Raw genomic sequence first — 19808 nt, 5'->3', positions numbered from 1 at the left:
GATTCACGTGTAAGGTGATAAACCCACATCTCGTCACCTGTCACAATGTGATCAAGGAACTCATCACCTGCTTCAGCATAGCGTGTGAGGAAGTCAAGTGCAAAGCCCATCCTTTTCTTTTTGTGTTCTTTCGTTAACAGTTTTGGAACCCAGCACGCACACAATTTCCTGTACCCTAACTTGACAGTCATAAAGAGTTGTCATTGACACGTCCAGTATGATCTGATGCAATTCTTTCAATGTGAGATGTCTGTTTGCATGAATTGCTTCCTCCATTCTCTGAATAAGGGCATCAGAAATCACAGATGGCCGACCTGTTCTTTGTTTGTCATGAACATCGGTCCTACCTTCAGAGAAATGGCAACACCATTTCATTACATTTTGTCAATTCATAATGTTCCCATAAACAGAAACAATTTCTTTGTGAATATCCGCTGGTCGCTGTCCTTTTGCATGAAGAAAATGTATGACGGAGCACACTTAACATTTGGTGGGATTCTGAATCAGTGAAGCCATTTTAATCATGACCTACTCCAACCAGAAGCAACGTTAAACTGCTGATTGACCATGAGGAAAAAGCTAACGGTTCAAGGTTAACACCAGTGTTGCCAACTTGCTCGCCAAAACTCTTCTGTTCCTCTGGTGTTTGGTGTATGTTTACTTTCCAAAATACCCTCATAATTTAAATGGTTTGATACAAACTTAAAATCATCTCTCGATTTCTGTTACTTGAATTTCTCCTACCATTTTCTTACCCATTTTGGCTATTGTCAACCCAACCAATTTTTGAATTTCTACTATAATTAGTTCTGTTCCTCCTATTGACCTGAAATTTTCTCCCTGATTGATTATTGTCATCAAAATTCCTCCTACAAAATTCCTCCTTATCCAAAGCTGACAGAAACCTTTCACAGTACCCTTCCTAGAGTCAAATCTCCCTCCTCCCCAAAATTCACTCAGAATTCTCTGCTGCTTCTCTTTGGACCAATATTCATCTTAAAATTCTTTCTCAAAGCTCTGCCACAAAGTACAGCTATCAGCTACCAGAGCTACCCATCCATTAGCATCCCCTTTCAAAAAACCTCTCACAAATGACATTTTCTCTTTGTCATTCCATGTTTCAGGAAAATCATTAAATTCCCTAATGAACTCTGCACTTTCCCATATGGTTCAAAATTATTAAATTTCTTACAACTTTATCTCTATTTCAGTCAATTTTGAATCTACAATTTTATTTACTGTTACCATTTTTTCTCTAACATACTGCACACTTGATTTCTACCTCCGTTTCAAAATCATTTTTAATCTGATCGATTTCGTTCTCAAGTTTGAACCCTATTTTCAGCAAAAAATTTCCTGGGAGCTTTGACTTCATCTTTAGACTGTTTTTCGGATGCCTCCACCCTACTACTGTAGTCATCACAAAGCTTCTTTCTCTCTTCTTAACATTTACTACTCATCAATGTGAATTTCTCATTAGTGTTATGTACTGCTATATATCTTTTCATCACAATCTTTAGTTATTGCCTCAACCTTTTTATTTAATTCTGAAAGATTAGCACTGACTACCTTAATCTCCTTTTTAATTTATTTCTTCAGTTCATCCTTTAAGCTAACCATGTCAGTTCTAATGCTATTAGTTTTCTTTTCCACCCTTTTAATATCTTCATAAACTGCCTTCACATCACTTCCAATATTTTGTCTGCATAAACTTTTGCCCTTGCTGATTTTTGCTACTAGGTTCCTCCCTCTTAACCTTAATGACTTCATCCACTTCAGTACTGTTTTTGTCCATTTTGCTCTCCTCACCATACACCGTAGATGACATTTTTATCATTTCACCTATGATAGGACTATCATCCCCATCATTCAAAGTTACATTCGTGTCTGATTTATAATCACCATCATCTACAGAACCAGTCCCCTGTTGTCCCTTTACACTGTCTTGTTTGTTAAGGCCACTCATTATGTATCACTTAATATTAAATGGCCTTTGCTATGAAATTACCTTATTCTTATTCAATCATCTGCTGCTGCTGTGGTTTTCATCTCAATCCATCGTCTGCTTGGCTGCTCTAAGTTGTAATTCTCTCAATGAGGTGTCTTGTTTGGATGTGTCCAGCTGTGTGCTGATTGGCTGCTCCTATATTCAATGGCTGCTCCCATGGAACCTGCTTGCTAATTGGCTGCTGTCATACTGTGGCCATGAAACCCCAGTGGTGACTAGCTGTAGCATCTCCACCATTTAAATCACTGTAAAGCACTCGAGTTCATGAGTCCTAGTTTATTGTGCCCACATAAAATCGTTCTCACTCGGAAGGGCACCACTTGTGAAGTTTGCCTTCTTTATTTCCTCATTGATTGTCCTTGGTGTTGATGTACTGCTTTCCTACACTGGCTGAAAAATGATTGGCATGGGGGGGGGGGAAGGGGAGGGGGGGGGGGGAGCTCAACACTGACTACTTTAAATGATGTAGCAGACAGATGCACGTTGGTGTTTCACAGTTCTTTATATTCACTGTTCACAACCCCCCAATAATACACAGTTATACGGACAGTGCACTATTGTTTAACTTTCAGTAAATCTTATTAATGGGTTGAAAGCAAACAACATACTGCTACCATAGTTTACTGCTGAACATCTATGAGTAGTAAAAACCTAGCCACACAGTTCTAGCCACATAATGCAGTACATATTGAAATGACACTGTCATTGTTTTAGCATATGGAATATTACACTTATTTCACAGTTAAGTGGATGCATCATTGTTGATCTAACCAATACAGGTTCCTCACCTGAAACTTGGCCATGGACTGAATGTCTTGGGACCAAAAATTGGGCCCTTATATATCATCACAATAATAGGCACTGAAACTACACATTGTTTGATGTTTAATTTACTGAAATTACAATTAAAACTCAACTCATTAAATTAACTGAATACATCTTTTCCAGTTTCTTCTACTACAAGGGTTAGGCCAAGTTATTTGATTAAATGATGAAATTAACAGATATAGTAATACAAACACTACTTTTGAAAAAAACTGGAAATTACTTTGGAATAAATTAAGAGCTGGCTTTGCTAACATGTTTCTGAATAGAGCCAAATAGATCCTTTAAAAATACTGTTAGTTGTTCCTCCAAATGTTTATAACTAGTACAGAATTTATATTTGTTTATAAGCCAACAGTAGAATTTAAGTTACAAAACAATTACTGATATCACCCCATAACAACAGATACTAACTAGGAATAGTCAAAATAAATTAGAAAATTAATTACATACATAAAACTAAGCACAAAATAAGATCTGGTGTTATATTCTTTAAAACTGAGTGCCAACCTTTCTCTTTTATGAAAATGCAGATTATACTCACATATGTTGCTGTTAATCAGTCAAAAATGAAAAAAAAATGTATTTTAAGCAGGTGGATAGCAAAACAAGAGGGCAAGTAAAAATATCCCAGCTTGCTTCATCACAGTGTTACCAGCCAGCAACCTGGGGAATGCCCGATGGAGGAGGCACCTGAGCACAAACTGTGAACCGCGGCCCCCTTGGTAGATGCTCTGTAGTCAGTTGAAGTGAGCTAGCAGTTGATCCCCATGTGATAGACACTATTCAGCTCCCAGCAGCATCAGGGCTAAGCACAGCCCAGAGTCCCACAGAAAGTGGATGAGATTTCTAGTGTAGTTGAGGCTGGATGACTTACATCAGGTTGATGATTGACAAGGAGTACTTCTCAGTGCTGTTACAGAGGATGACAGGTACTGTGTAGCTCAAGTGAGCAGTATTTATGTTTGCTCAATCCAGCCCTATGTTATAGGATATCAGTTTTGAATGCATAGCGATGCAGTACCAGATCCAGGTATGGGGTAAGCCAGGTTGCCATTCTGATGGTCTGTCCTTTGTACTAAGCGGCATTAACTATGTTTCATCTCCAACAGCAGGCAGCAAAGCTTTTTTCATTGCCACAGTGAAGACTTCCTCACATCATTTTGATCAATTTACAGCTTCTGGTGAGCTCATATAACTGCAGGCTACAAACATCAGTTTTAGAATTAATGGCATATCATTTGGCAACACTGGCTGTATTTGTGTTTTCACTGTTTGTAATACATGCACCCACATTTCTGAAATCTTGTTTTATTTTTGTTTACTGGTCTTCACAAACACAGGCTAATAACTTCACTTGACACATAAGATAGCCTTCATCACCCTTGTCTCACATTCTCTACACAAATATTGATTTAATTTTTACTTTTTTGACAAGTGCTTAGTGTCACTGGGTTTTTATATTGGTACCAGTTCACCATTTCCATTCGATTCTGCTACATTGTTGTTACTATTTTATTGCAATAAGAAACAATGATGATTATAATGTATTTCTGAAAATGTATGATTTTTTTAAAATATGATTTTGTGTCCATGTGGCAGGTAGGAAGGAGAAGGATAGTTAAATGATTGTGTTACATTTTTCAAAAATGGTAATGTTTTGTAGATATCTGTTTAATGTAGTAGTTGCATCATTTTAAAATATACTGTAATTCTGTACTTAGCAGTCTCTGGTCTCCCATAAAAGGCAGTCCACCTTATGGAGGCAACACATGGAATACAGGTGTAGCTACTGCAAACAGCAACAAATCTATAAATCAGTGGAGGAGGTAAGACTCTGTAGAAAGAGTTAACTCATCAGACAAACTGATGAAAATTAAGACACTCATTTTACATTGTTTAACAAGCAGCTACAATGAAATGATGGGAAACAGGACCACAAGTGTAAACAGAGACCAAAAAGTTCATATGGATGGAGTCTATTGGAAAAATGATTCAGATGATCAAGATTACAAAAACTGGAAGGAAAGTAAATGTTTCAACAGAGGAGGTAATTATCAGATGCGGCAGAGATGCAGAAGGAGTTCTGAACTACCTGGAGGAAATGCTTTATTTTCTGTAAGCCTATTTCCAAAAATGTATTAATCCTAAAAATTTACTTGTCACTCATGTTAACAATTGAAGAATGATATCTTGAGAACCTTATTTATTTTGCATTGTGTGGATCATTATAGTTTTTAAGCCTGTTTCCAAAAATGTTTTAACTATAAAAAATTTCACATTCCCCATATTAACTATAAAAGAATGATAACTTGAGAATCTTATTTATTTTGCAGTGTGTGGATCAATGCTTGTTTGTAAAACTCCAGGTGGTAAGTATTTAGAAAATTTAATTACTATAGTTGTTGTTAAGTTCATTTTCTCTTAAAGGTAAAAGGTCTCATTGTACTGTACATCCATTCATGTATCATTTGCTAATAGCTTCACTTATTAGTACAAAGAACCACAACCTGAGTATTTTCTCAATGATTTCTGCTAAAATAAGTTTCCAACAGAAATGTCATCAATTAACTGTTGTTATCATGCTGGAGACAGTAGATAAGTATTCCAAAATATGACTATGTAAATGTGACATTTGTAACTTCAGAAACTGCCTCTTAATTTCCATACCTCTGTTTTAATGTGGAATGGTTGAGTTCAAAATCTTTTGAATTCTTTTGTCATGATGAAAGGCGAATATCAATGGAACAACATACGTCACATGCATAATAAGAGGTAACCTTACCCAAAAGTACAAGAGCTATCCCAGGCCTTGACAGTGAAGGCTGAATAGTAGGGTTGGATTAGATGGTCAACCTTCCTTCTGGTGTGTGAGCACCTACTCCTCCTATAATGATGCATCTCATGGGTTATTCAATGCTGTTGCTTGTGCAGCAGCCCAATCCAAACTGGCTGTGCACATTGATATCACTCGCTGTTTATGGCTTCGCACCACTGCATAACAGCATTATCAGCACCATAACATCTGCCTTCAGTGAACATTTGGGGCTGGTGGCAAGTAAAACTAGTGCTGCCATGGGGTAACCATACATAGGCAACCTGTACAACCACACAGCTCAGTGCTGCTATAAGCAATCAAGCTGTGACTCACAGAGATGCACAGGGGTGCCTCACATAGAGGGCACCCAGAGTGGCCCTGAGAGCTACAACACCAAGAATTGCTTCTCAGCTTTTGTCAAGATCAACACATTGCCATGACAATGCTTGCATGCCAGTAACAAATAGGGTAGGGCTGTCTCTACATATGATTTCAATAAACATCACGTAACAGCCGATCACAGAAAGTGAAACTTACAGAAGTCATGTCAGGCTCTCTATCCTAGGGCATATAAGTGCAGCTAAATTCTGTCATTATAAGTATTAGTTAACTGAGAGGAATTTGTAAGCTTAAAAAGAGCCAAGAGTTTAGAGACTCATAAGTCAAAGCATTCCATTGAACAGATTTCACTGGATTTTTATGTGTACAGATTCACTTTCAGACATTTTACTGTGAACTGAATGTGTCCAGAAAATCGCAAACTGAATGGCACTTCTAGTAAATCTTGAACAGCACCTCTGCATTATTGTTCTTATAACAATGGACATTCGAAACGTTTTGCACAGTCATCTCTAATTTTTTTTATTTTTCCCACGAGGAGAATGAATTTTTTTTTTAACATACTTGGAACATTTAACTATACATTGAGCCTACTCAACATAGCCTCCATCAGCTGTGACACATCTGGCCCAACATGCTTTCCATAATGTAAATGCACTTTGGTAAAATTCTGGGGGTTGATTTTTACACCATCGCTTGACACAGGAAATAAGGTCTTTCTCACTATCAAATGTTTTACCCCGCAGGTGGGCCTTCAGACGACCAAAGAGGTAAAAATCAGATGGAGCCAAGTGCACACTGTAGGGAGGATGAGGAACAATTTTTCAACACTTTTTTATTTTATTTTTTTATTTTCTCCTGTGTCATAAGGGCTGTATGAGTTTGGCATTGTCATGTTGTAGTCTGATCAGCTGACCCTGAAGCTGTGGTCTGTGGGTCTTGATGGCATGTTACAGATTGTCCAATGACAAAAAGTAAAGGTCCCAGTTAATTGGGGAGCCAGGTTTCAAAAAGTAGGTGTAAATGACACCACAGTGATCCCAGAAGGGGGCCATCACCTTTTGGCCTGCTGTTTGTTGAAGTCTTGGTTTCTTCTTCTGAGGGGAACCCGAATGATGCCACTCCATGGATTGGGTTTTGCTCTCAGGTCCAGAAAGAACAACTGTGTTTCATCCTGGGTAATGAGGCTGTCAAAACACTGTTTCCACTCTTCAGTAAAGGTCTTCATGAGATCCTCGCACACATTCTTCCTCATCATTTTCATTTCTCTTGTCGGTAATCTAGGCATCCAAAATGCACAGATTTTTCTGTACCCGAGTGACTGTAGCAATGATAACACATTACCAAATGGCAAATGAGTCATTTCATCAAGCTGTTGTGTTGTCACACATCTGTCATTTTGGATGATTCGATCAATGGTCTCCTTATTCACATCACTCACTGCCATCAGTGGTCTACCGTGTCATGGACCACCCATTAGGGAGAAATCACCTTCTTTAAACCTCTGCAACCACTGCCGGATACTGGTGCTATCCACTGGGTCCTCCCCATTAACAGGGAGCAACTTCCTGTGAATCGATGGGGCAGAGTCATCACCGGTCTTAAAGAGGAACTTCACCACCAACTGTTGTCGCTACTTGACATCTACATTATGTCTCACCTGTAAATAAAATAAAATAGTTTTATATACAAGTTATAGCCAAATGTTCCAAGTATGTTCACAAAAAATTTCATTCTCATCCTGCAAAAATAAAAAAAATTAGAGATGGCGGTGCAAAAGATTTTTGAATGCCTTTTTGTGTGTGTGTGTATATATATATATATATATATATATATATATATATATATATATATATATATATATATATATATATATATATATTTGAAAACTCTTTGACTTTACAAATGTCTGCTTGTGTCTGTGTATATGCGGATGGATATGTGTGTGTGTGCGAGTGTATACCTGTCCTTTTTTCCCCCTAAGGTAAGTCTTTCCGCTCCCGGGATTGGAATGACTCCTTACCCTCTCCCTTAAAACCCAAATCCTTTTTCTTTCCCTCTCCTTCCCTCTTTCCTGACGAGGCAACCGCTGGTTCTGAAAGCTAGAATTTTGTGTGTATGTTTGTGTTTGTTTGTGTGTCTATCGACCTGCCAGCACTTTTGTTTTGTAAGTCTCATCATCTTTCTTTATATATATATATATATAATATATATGACTTACCAAACGAAAGTGCTGGCACATCGATACACACACAAACAAACACAAACATACACACAAAATTCTAGCTTTCGCAACCAATGGTTGCCTCGTCAGGAAAGAGGGAAGGAAAGGGAAAGACGAAAGGATTTGGGTTTTAAGGGAGAGGGTAAGGAGTCATTCCAATCCCAGGAGCGGAAAGACTTACCTTAGGGGGGAAAAAAGGTATATATATATATATATAGTAACCAAGAAGGCTTCCTCTAAGCGACCCATGAATAGGTTGGCGTACGAGGGGGCCATCCTGGTACCCATGGCTGTTCCCTTTAATTGTTGGTATGTCTGGTTTTCAAAAGTGAAGAAGTTGTGGGTCAGGATGAAGCTGGCTAAGGTAATGAGGAAAGAGGTTTTAGGTAGGGTGGCAGGTGATCGGCGTGAAAGGAAGTGCTCCATCGCAGCAAGGCCCTGGACTTGCGGGATATTTGTGTATAAGGAAGTGGCATCAATGGTTTCAAGGATGGATTCCAGGGGTAACATATGGGGTAAGGATTCCAGGTGTTCGAGAAAGTGGTTGGTGTCTTTGATGAAGGATGGGAGAGTGCATGTAATGGTTTGAAGGTGTTGATCTACGTAGGCAGATATACGTTCTGTGGGGGCTTGGTAACCATCTACAATGGGGCAGCCAGGATGTTTGGGTTTGTGAATTTCAGGAAGTAGGTAGAAGATAGGGGTGCGGGGTGTTGGTGGGGTCAGGAGGTTGATGGAGTCAGGTGAAAGGTTATGTAGGGGGCCTAAGGTTCTGAGGATTCCTTGAAGCTCTGCCTGGACTTCAGGAATGGGATTACCTTGGCAAACTTTGTATGTAGTGTTGTCTGAAAACTGACGCAGTCCCTCAGCCACATGATCCCGACGATCAAGTACCACAGTTGTGGAACCCTTGTCAGCCGGAAGAATGATGATGGATCGGTCAGCCTTCAGATCACGGATAGCCTGGGCTTCAACTGTGGTGACGTTGGGAGTAGGATTAAGGTTTTTCAGGAAATATTGAGAGGCAAGGCTGGAAGTGAGAAATTCCTGGAAGGTTTGGAGAGGGTGATTTTGAGGAAGAGGAGGTGGGTCCCACTGTGATGGAGGACAGAACTGTTCCAGGCAGGGTTCAATTTGGATAGTGTCTTGGGGAGTTGGAGCATTAGGAGTAGGATTAGGATTATTTTTCTTTGTGGCAAAGTGATATTTCCAGCAGAGACTACGAGTGTAGGACAGTAAATCTTTGATGAGGGCTGTTTTGTTGAATCTGGGACTGAAGGTGGGGCCTTTGGATAGGACAGAGGTTTTGGATTGGAAGAGAGGTTTGGAGGAAAGGTTAACTAATGAATTGGGGTGTTGTGGTTCCAGATTGTGTTGACTAGAATTTTGAGGTTTTTGGGGGGAGTGGAGCTGGAAGTGGGAGACTGAGTAGATGGGAGAGACTGGGTCTGTGTGCAATGAGAGGAGGTTGAGGTTTGTTGGGAAGGTTGTGGAGGGTGAGTGAGTTGCCTTTCCGGAGGTGGGAAACCAGGAGATTGGATAGTTTTTTGTGGTGGAGGGTGGAATGCTGTTGTTGGCCTGTAGGGGGATGCTCTGAACAGCCAGTGTGGATGTGGGAGAGGAAAGATTGAGGACTTTGATTAGGGATAGGAGTTGACGAGTGTGTTCATTGCCTTAGTTGATGTGTAGGTGAAGGATTATGTGGGTGAGGGCTATGGATTGTTCAGCTTGGAACTGGTATAGGGACTGATGGAAAGAAGGGTTACAGCCAGAGATGGGAATTTTAAGTGTGGGGCCTTTGGGGATAATGCCAAATGTCAGACAAGCCTGTGTAAATAAAATATGGGAGTGTAATCTGGCTAGGGTGAAGGCATATTTGCGGAGGGAATGTTAATAAAACTTAATGGGCTCATTGTGGGGATGTTGTGAGGGTGACATGGTATTAGAAGGTGGAAAGTGTCACATGAGGCTAAAGTGAAAATAAAAATATATGGGGAGAGATAAAGGTAAACTACAAGGCAACTGGAGTTCTGGTGTGAAAAAAGTCGAAAAAGTGTTGGTTTAAGCTGAGCTTTGTTGATCCTGTGGTAAACTTAGGTTGATAAACAACGATGTGTACAAAGGTTAGGTAGTTGTGTTGCCTCCAAAACAACTTAAAGGGTGGAGAAATTCGGGAAAATTTCGAAAAAACTGCGTGTAAATGTATTAAAAGGACTGGTTATGTGGTGGCAGATTATGAAAATGAGGCTAACAATTGCGTGGCGAAGAAATAATAACGTTAAAACCTGTGGGAAGCTACTAAAAAAATGATCGGTTATGTGGGGAAAACGAGAATGGAAATAAAACGAAAGTTGTTAGAACTAACTGAAATGGTTGTTTAATAGATGAAATAGATGAAAGGAACTGAAGCTGTGAAATTAGTATTCATGAGGTTACACGAGAAATGTTTGTAAACTGGGAATGGTGGATTTTATAGCAGTGGTAGTGCTGAAAGCGTTAAAAATTTTTTGGTTATGGTTTGAAAGTAAGTTATGTATTATTGAGTATATGTAGGCAGGATAAATTGTATGGTAGATTATGGAGAAAAGGGAAGGCGAATACAAAGTGAAACTACTTGCACAAACAAAAAGAGAAAGTAAGATGACAGAAAAGATTTTGAAATGCAACAGTGAGAATAACAAACGTAATTGTTGGGTTCAAATTAATTATATGCATTCAAAGTTTGCCTTGCTAATAATAATCTGTTTTTTGATTAATGTATCTTGTCCAAAAGTTCTCTTTCTCTTCCTTCTAAAGAAAGTCTCATCTTTTCTGAAAACTGTATAATTGAAAATTGATCATTCTGTTCTCCAGAATGTTCATATCTTCAAATATAATCCTTTCAAAATTTCATCGCCTTTGTCCAATAGCCCTGATTTTTCTATTTTCAAAAGTGTATTTTTTGCATCAATAATTTTTAGTTAATTTTATATTTCAGTTATTTATGAAAAATAATCTTTGTGACATGCGTTTCAGAAATAAAATACAATTAACTGTCTATCTTTTTTGAGAAGTCCATAATCATCACTAAAATTACATGAAGTATTTATAAATGTTGACATTTAAACATTATCACATAACTTTGTAGTAGTCCATTTTTGGTTTTTATATCTTCACTGTGGTATCATTCATTTCATGTGATCGAAGATCAGTCAGTATATTTATCTCACTGTAAACAGTTTTATTACAATAGCCATCAAAAATTTTGAAAGCATGAAATGCAAGAAAAATTTTGATAGATAATAATAATATCAGTTATCCCAACAAGTTTTGGAGTATGTTGTTGTGGTCTTCAGTCCTGAGACTGGTTTGGGAGTATAACACATTAATATTCAAATTTTCTTCATTACATGATACACAGCATTTTGACTTTATTAGCATCACTCTTTCATTCAAATGATGTCAAGAACAAAATTTCATTTTTTTGAGTTCTTTTCTCACAAAATATCCTTCTTCCCAAATAAAAAACACAGACACATGCACACGGGCACAACTCATACACACAATGCCACTCTACCTGGGTGCTGGGGCCTCAGGGCACAGAGACAAAGTCTAACCTTTTACCTACTCTGTGGCTCTCAAATTTTTACCAACTATCATATACCACATATGGGATAAGATGGTACAGATGGTACAGATAACAGTGATTTTAGCACGTTAGCATCCAGTAGAACTTGTATTTCATGGGAATATCTGTATACCAATATTTATAAATATGTCTTTAATAGGTGAAATGCCATTGACTGGTAATGCTCTTTGATCAAAAGAAAACACCCTAGTCCACAGAGTTATTTGAAGTGTTTGTAAACAAAATATAGCAAAATACTTTAGATCACAGGAAAAATTAATGTACTTAGTTAGTAACTTATCCTTTTTCTCATAACAGCAATGAGACATCTTTGTAACAACATTTTATAATATCTTTCTTCTAAATTTATCTTTCAAACAGAACATTGAACTCTTGGCATATAAAAACATGCTATCACAAAAATTATTTCTTTTTCTAGTCTGCATTTTTCAAGAACCTTTTTTTTTCTGCACAAATGGCGGATGCTGCAAGGGTACAACTGTTGAATAGAATTATCCACAGAAGTTGTGTTGTAAACAGGATAGACAAGAATAAAAGAATTTGAAGAGCCCAGTGTGTACAGAAACTGAACAGGAAAGGGTTAGAATAGAGTTCACCAGAGATTAAGAATGGATACATCCAGATAAAGTGTGGCTACCAAAGCCAGCAGTCGGCCCTGTCTATTCCATGTGCAAAATTATCAATTTCATCACTCATTTAGTCCTTTAATCTCTGATTGTTATAAGCATTTTGTATTCACTAATTTTCACATAATAAATTATACAATGACATACAAACAAATACTTTTCCAGTCTTTTGAATTATGTCACATCATGAGATAACTATCTCATTCTTACATGTTTTCTTGAAAACTGAATTATTTTGTTACTTATGTAGAGAATCTTCTTCTTCTTTCTCTTTGGCTAGCCCCTTATCCCACGGCTCACCGGGTCAACATGGTTAGGTACAGATTTGGCAAGGTTAATGATAAGGGGTGGCCGGATGCCCTTCCTACCACCACCCCATACCCCCTGGGATGGAATTAGTGTACCCCAGCTGTCTGTGTCTAGTGTAATCCACGGAATAGTGCAAACATGTTAAGATGTCTGAGAGTCATGTGATGAGGTGGAGTGTGGGGACCAGCCCAGTGTTCAACTAGGGGGTGTGGAAAATGGCCTGAAAACAATATCCAGGCTGGCAGGCACACCAGCCCTCGCCATTAATCTGCCGAGCGGATTCAGTCCAGCGCCAGTGCACCTACCCAAGCCCAGGAAGCAGCGCATTAGTGCTCTCGGCTAACCTGGTAGGTACTTACTTTTGTAGAGAAAATTGCCCATAAATTATGCCAATCATACCAACAACACATAAATCAGCTTTAAATTGCTGTTCATTAACCATTTGTCACTGTTATATTTAAAATTCTTCTTTCAAATTTACATAAAGTATATTGATTCAATGTGACAGTATGAAAGTTCAAAATACATACAAAATAATATCAAACAAAAAAAAATATCTACCATAGTAAATACAAGTAAATTATATACAGTACAAGAAAAAAGAAGTACAAGAATATTTTGTGAGAAATGGTTTACTGCCTTCCACAAACATTCCCAAAACCAGTACACAAGAAATGTCAAAGTTTCATTGGATGACAAATAATTCTAAACAGCAAAAGGAAATGTTCTAATGGTCTTTATCAGTTTCCAGGGTATTTTTACCCTAATATCATGACTAAAAATAACATGGAAATGACACAAGTACTAACTCATTATACACCATAAAGAAAGTTGTATTAAGAACTGAATAAATGTCCAGGAATTGACTGACACTTGCACTTAAATATTACTGTAAACACTGGCACTCAGTTTCAATTTGCCAGGAAGTTCCATATAAGTGCACACTCTGCTGCAGAGTGAAAAGATCATTCTGGAAACATCCATCAGCTGTGGCTAAGCCATGCCATGTCTCCACAATATCTTTTCTTCCACAAGTGCTTGTTCTGCAGGGTTCACAGAAGAGCTTCTGTGAAGTTTGAAAGGTAGGAAATCAGGTACTGGCAGAACTGAAGCAATGATGACATGTTGTGATTTGAGCTTGGGTAGCTCAGTTGGTAGAACACTTGCCCATGAAAGGCAAAGGTCTCAAGTTTGAATGGTCCAGCATTCAATTTTAATCTGCCAGGAAGTAATGTTACAATTTTTTGCCCAAAAATGTATGAAAAGCTCTAACTACGATATTTTTTTACATATGGTAGATAACATTTTGTTGCTACAATATCCCAGTAAGAACCCTTTTCAATAGTTATCTGTACTTTTTTGTATGGTTTCAATGAGGTAACATTACTTAGCCCAAGAAGTTTTTTAGATTTAGGATAAAACAATCAGTAGGCATTGTGAAGGAGGATCTCAATGACCTAAATGAACCAAGACAGATATCAAAAAACTTTTTTAACTCAGATGTTAATATTTTAGATTTCTCAGGTGATTTAACAGGAACATAGTCTCCAATGTTGAACTTAGTAATTTTGAACTTATTATCATTTCTTTTCTTTCATATCTCCCCCTGCTTTTTCATGGTTGCTCTCACAACTGCTTCACATTCTTGAACAGACATGACAGTACATGGTGGATAATCTACTAGTTTATTGATAAGATTTGCTGGTTTATTGTGAAACATAACTTCAAAAAGTGATAATCCTGTGGAATTGTGTTGCAAACTATTCATTCCATCTTCAAAATCACTGATGTATTCATACCATGTAGGGTGACAGTATGTGTGACATAGAAAATTAATTTCACACATATATCTCTCTGCTGATTGGATGAAGGATTATGAACTGAAATTAAAATGTGACTAATAACATATTTTTCTATGACCAACTTTCAACACTTAGATACAAACTCTGACCCACTGTCTGACAGGATTACTTCAAGTTTTCCCATATTTCTGAAGTAGTTAGCTTATATGTCAGAATATAATTTTACATATTTGGAGAAAATATCAATGATAACAAAATTGTAACAATAACCATTTTTACTTTTTGGTAAACTTCCAGAAAAATCCTCAGCAACTGAATCCATACGTTTCTCAGCTTGACAAGTTCTGTTACTTACCTTGGCTCTCTGGCACCTGTCACAAGTAAATGGTACTTTGCTAACCTTTTTAGCCATATTATAGAAATGAACATTTTCTTGTAGCTTTTGCATACATTTTTGAATACCACAGTGTCCATAAGTCTCATGTATATAATTAATCAACTTTCTAGCTTCTTCCTCTGGCCAACATAACTTCCAATCATCAGAACCCATATCTGTTCTCCTGAAAAGCATTCCTTTGTATACCTTATAATACCTGACTTATTTTTCATGTCCTCTTTTGCCTAAACAGTTCTTTACTAACCTCCAGTTTGAATCATGGGTTTCGTTCCTTCTAATTTTGTTGCACATTACTCTAATAATTTTCTTTCATGTATACCCATAATATCTGATTTTAAGTTCTGTTTCCTCATTTTTGATCAAAATTTTCGTTACCTCCTTAAAGCATCAGTCTGGATGAGTAAATCAAAAGGTTTGCTCAAATGCACTAATTTTTTAGCTGGTTTTTGCAAAACTGATTTGTACTAATATGGCCTTCCCTGTAATTTGTGGTTCATTGAGAAATTTACCTTTTATTCCAGCTTGTTCAGTCTCTGAGAAAATTTATCTACAAATCCCTTCTCAAAATCTACCTAGGTTGTGTCATCATTAGTATACAGATTTGTCCAGCTTAATTCTTCACCTTCCAAAAACTTCTTAACAAACTTTATTTTCATAATATTGGTCGCATTAAACATAAAAGTACTTCTGTAATGCTGCAGGAAATCTACAAGATGCAAACTACCTTCACCTGAAAAGCTTTTCACTGGAATGTTGCAAAACATGGTGCCCATATTTCTATTAACTACATCATTAGACAATTATATAGCTTTTTTACACAAAACCAAAACATTACTTTCTAAGGTATTATTTTGCCATTACTTAATTTTACATTTTGTGTGAATTTGTTGTCTACTGTTTTCACATGTTCAACAAAACTGCTTTCAATAAGTGCCAGTTTGATGTAAACATTAGTTTCCAAAGTTGAAATTCAACTATTTACATTTTTGTCAACAGTTCTTATTTACTCATTGTTTTCAAAAGCAATTTTTTTCCCTACTTCTGCATTCTCATCTTTGACCTTTTTACCTTCATTATTAAATTTAAGTTCAGTTTATTTAATTTAGAACTCCGCAGACTCTTCTTATATGTCTAACCTCTCAGTTGTTTGATTGATGCAATTTAATTTAGCTGCATTTTTACTGATACAATGAAAGAAATTTCCAACTGAATGACCAATTTCTGTAAGTTGATTCTTATTATCATTGCTCATTTCCATGAACTGATCATTATTTTCTTCTTTATGATTTTCAAGTTGCTCATTTATTTTTGCAAAGTGGTCATGACTCATTTGTATTAAAAATGACAGTATGGTACTTATGTCATTGTTATCATTTCATTTTAATAATGTACATGGATCATTGGTGTCTCTTTTCCTGATCTATGAGTTCATCACTAAAGTTTTCCTGTTCTTATTTCATGACAATACTTAAGTCTCCCATGTCTGTATTATTCCCTGTTGCTCCAGATTCCTCAGCGACTGTCATTGTTAACAATTATATGATGAAACACTTCACCAAAGAAAAAGGAAAAAATAAATAAAATATTTCCAGTACTTAACTTTGTTGCTGAATGTTGATGTTGGTAATTGTTCACCCAATTTTTAATTTTTTCCCATCCTTTTCTTCTTACTGTTTGCAAACTCCTGTTTTGATTTATTTTCTTGCTGTTTTGTAGCTGCGCTTCATACCTGGCTGATCATTCACATAAAATTTTTACAGCATCATTTAATCTCCAACAAGAAAAATAGCCTAACAGAGTATCCGCACTTCACTTTTAGAAAATCCCAGAGGACACCACCATATTCTGACCATCCCCACCCTTTTGTTGCTCATAGTTCAACTTAGTGATGTTTGGAGTAAGTTAGTAACTTGGGCAGCTGGTCACATTTTCACAGCAATTTCCACACTGCAGCGAGTAACAAGGACAGTCAAATTTTAATAACCAGTTCTGTTAACAAATAAAATACTCATAATTTTTGTTGCTCTTCTTTGTTGTATATTGATGACTTGTTCTCTTCCTTTTTGTGTTTCACCTTTCTATACCTGTCTAGCAGATGATTGGGTTACTATTTTAATAACAATGCAAAATATGGTGGACTTTCTGCAGAATTACGCATAAGTTTTCAATCATTTCACTTCACAATACACATAAATAAAACACACATAAATCATTCTTCACTCTCACACCTCAGACCTGTACAACCAACTGCCCAAAAGAACAAAGATTTTCCTCTAACAACATGTAGCAAAGAAATTATTCTCATATAATGATCTATTTATACAAAATAATATTTGGTACAAACACTTCATAAATAAAATACAAGTAATTGTCTTTTGAGAAGTTCATAATCATCATTATAATTACATGAAGTATTTATAAACGTTGACATTTAAACATTTTCACATAACTTTGTAGTACTGGATTTTTGGTTTTTATGTCTTCACTGCAGTATCATGCAGTTCATGTGATCTACGACTGGGTAGTACATTTATCTGACTATAACCAGTTTCATTACAGGATCCATATAGCTGGTCTTAGGTCACTCTCCAGCATGGTGCTGTATGAGGCACTGTTCACTGTTTCACCCCCTTGTTGACAGTGTTCCAAAATCAGCCTATTCATATCCCAGAAGAGGGTGAAAAGGATCTTTATAGCAGAGGCCTGAGACTTGATTTTTTTCTCGGCTGCAGAAGATGTGTGTTACCATTATGAAGATTACCGTTCACTTTCTGTTTGATAGTGACACACCCAAGTTTCATCTACTGTGATGACACATGTCAGAAATTCATGGCCTTCAGTGCATGGCAGAAATGATGTGGCAGCCTGAATACACAACTTGTGTTCAGCAGTGAGCATTGTAGGCACCCATTGTGCACCCCAAAAACAGTGCTTCAGAACCTCACTAATAATAGTATGAGTGGATCTAACCCTGGTACTCAGTTTCCTAGCTAAAGCTTCTATAGAATTATGTCTGGTTTGTACGGTGTCCTTTTTGAATTCAGCAGCATCTATACACGTCAAACAGTTTGAACATTTGTGGGCATTGTACTGAGCACAAGTGACATATTAAGCAAATGAAGCTTGATAAGTAAGCTATAGCTGAGCATTGCCTGGGAAACAGATCTAAAACACAATTTGAAAAGATGAGAATCTTGCCTCATGCAACAATGTGTATTTCATTATAAAAGAGGTAGCTGAGATTGAAATAAACAGCAACCATTTTAACAGACACCAGAGGTACACACTTAGTAAAGTAAAAAATGCAGAGAGCAAAGATGGATGCTTGAGACTTGTAGGGAGGCAGGAGAGGCTATTACAAGCCTGATGCCAGTCCTTTGTTTCATCTGACATCACTGGTCCCATGACAAACTGGAGTTGCACACTTGCCTTCTGCACACATTGTAATAGGATGTCCTCCTCTAGAATTATTTTTCCTCAACAGTAGTTGTCAATAACAATATTATGTTTCAAATTTTGGAAAGTCAATACTATATCAGTTGCATTTCTGAAAACTTTCATATAATTTTATCCATAGTATAATGTGGTTACTGTCTTCAGTGTTTATTTCTCGATTCATTTATGAAATAATAATAGAAATTAATAATGTAACAAAAGCTAGTAGGAATTATTTTGTTAAGAAAAATTGTAAACCCTTTGGTGCATTGGTTTTTCCACAGGGTGTGAGAGTTGCAAGCTTGCCTCCGATGATCAGACTTTTTTTGTATAGTATGTGTGAACAATGTAATTTTTGCTATGTTAATGTGAAAAATCAAAAGACTTTATGATATTCTAAAATGTGAGAAAATATATTTATATAAAAAAGAAGATTCTGCAAAAGCAATCTTCAAATTTCTTCAAATTTATTTAGTTCAAACCACCATGAGGACCTGATGTGAGATTTTCAGCTTCAAGAATCAAATCCCTAGACAAGAAGAAATGGGCCATCTCAACATGACAAGCTAAGTAAACTTGAAAGTTTATTGTAATCTTCGCTCCTCTCAAAATATTCATAAAGACTTTCCTTATTAACTACTGGGACTGTGGATTGTTTAATGTGGCAATAGCTGGAAGAAGGAAGCAGGGGGGAGATAACAAGTGTGAGCATCATCATGGGCTAATTGACTAATAATGAAGTTTTGTCTGCTGCAATAATTGCTTTATTTTGTTGATTTTTGAAATTTATGTACAAATAAATATTCGATCATATGGAACAAAACTGAAGGCTGGGCAACAAAGGATCTTTACACCAACAGAGATGATACACTACCAATAAAGATACACCAGTTCTAATGAAAGTAAGGAGGACTTTAAAACTACAAACAGGGACATCAAAAAGGAAAGATAAGTATAAACTGTTTGTGAAGTTAAATTGTTTGTGGATTTGTGTGCTTCTTAACAAAATGAATAGGGATGAAAGCAAAAAGGTAGAAACGGAAGCTGTAGAATGCAGTCAGGACATGGTTGAGCCAAGTAAAATCGTAGACAATAAGGAAAGAGTAAAGACTGATGTTTAGTAGTTAATTTTGGCAAAACTAGAGGAAATGAAAACAGATAACAATCACAACATTGTTGCAGTTAATGATCATTTAACTGAAATAAGAACAGATAACAACAGTAAAATGGAAAGGGTACAAGATCAGATAGGTCAACTTAGTAATCAAGTTTCAGAGTTAAAAATGGGTTGTCAGAGGGGTTAAAAAGTGTGAAAAAGTGTGAAAAAGTCAATGTTTTACAAAATAAATTTGTTGTTTTACAAAATAAGCCTGTAGCAGAGTCGGCAAAACAACTGA

This window comes from Schistocerca cancellata, chromosome 9, assembly GCF_023864275.1.
Source record: "Schistocerca cancellata isolate TAMUIC-IGC-003103 chromosome 9, iqSchCanc2.1, whole genome shotgun sequence".
Taxonomy (NCBI): Eukaryota; Metazoa; Arthropoda; class Insecta; order Orthoptera; family Acrididae; genus Schistocerca; species Schistocerca cancellata.
The sequence above is the reverse complement of the archived record's forward strand: the minus strand, read 5'-3'. Positions refer to the sequence as shown.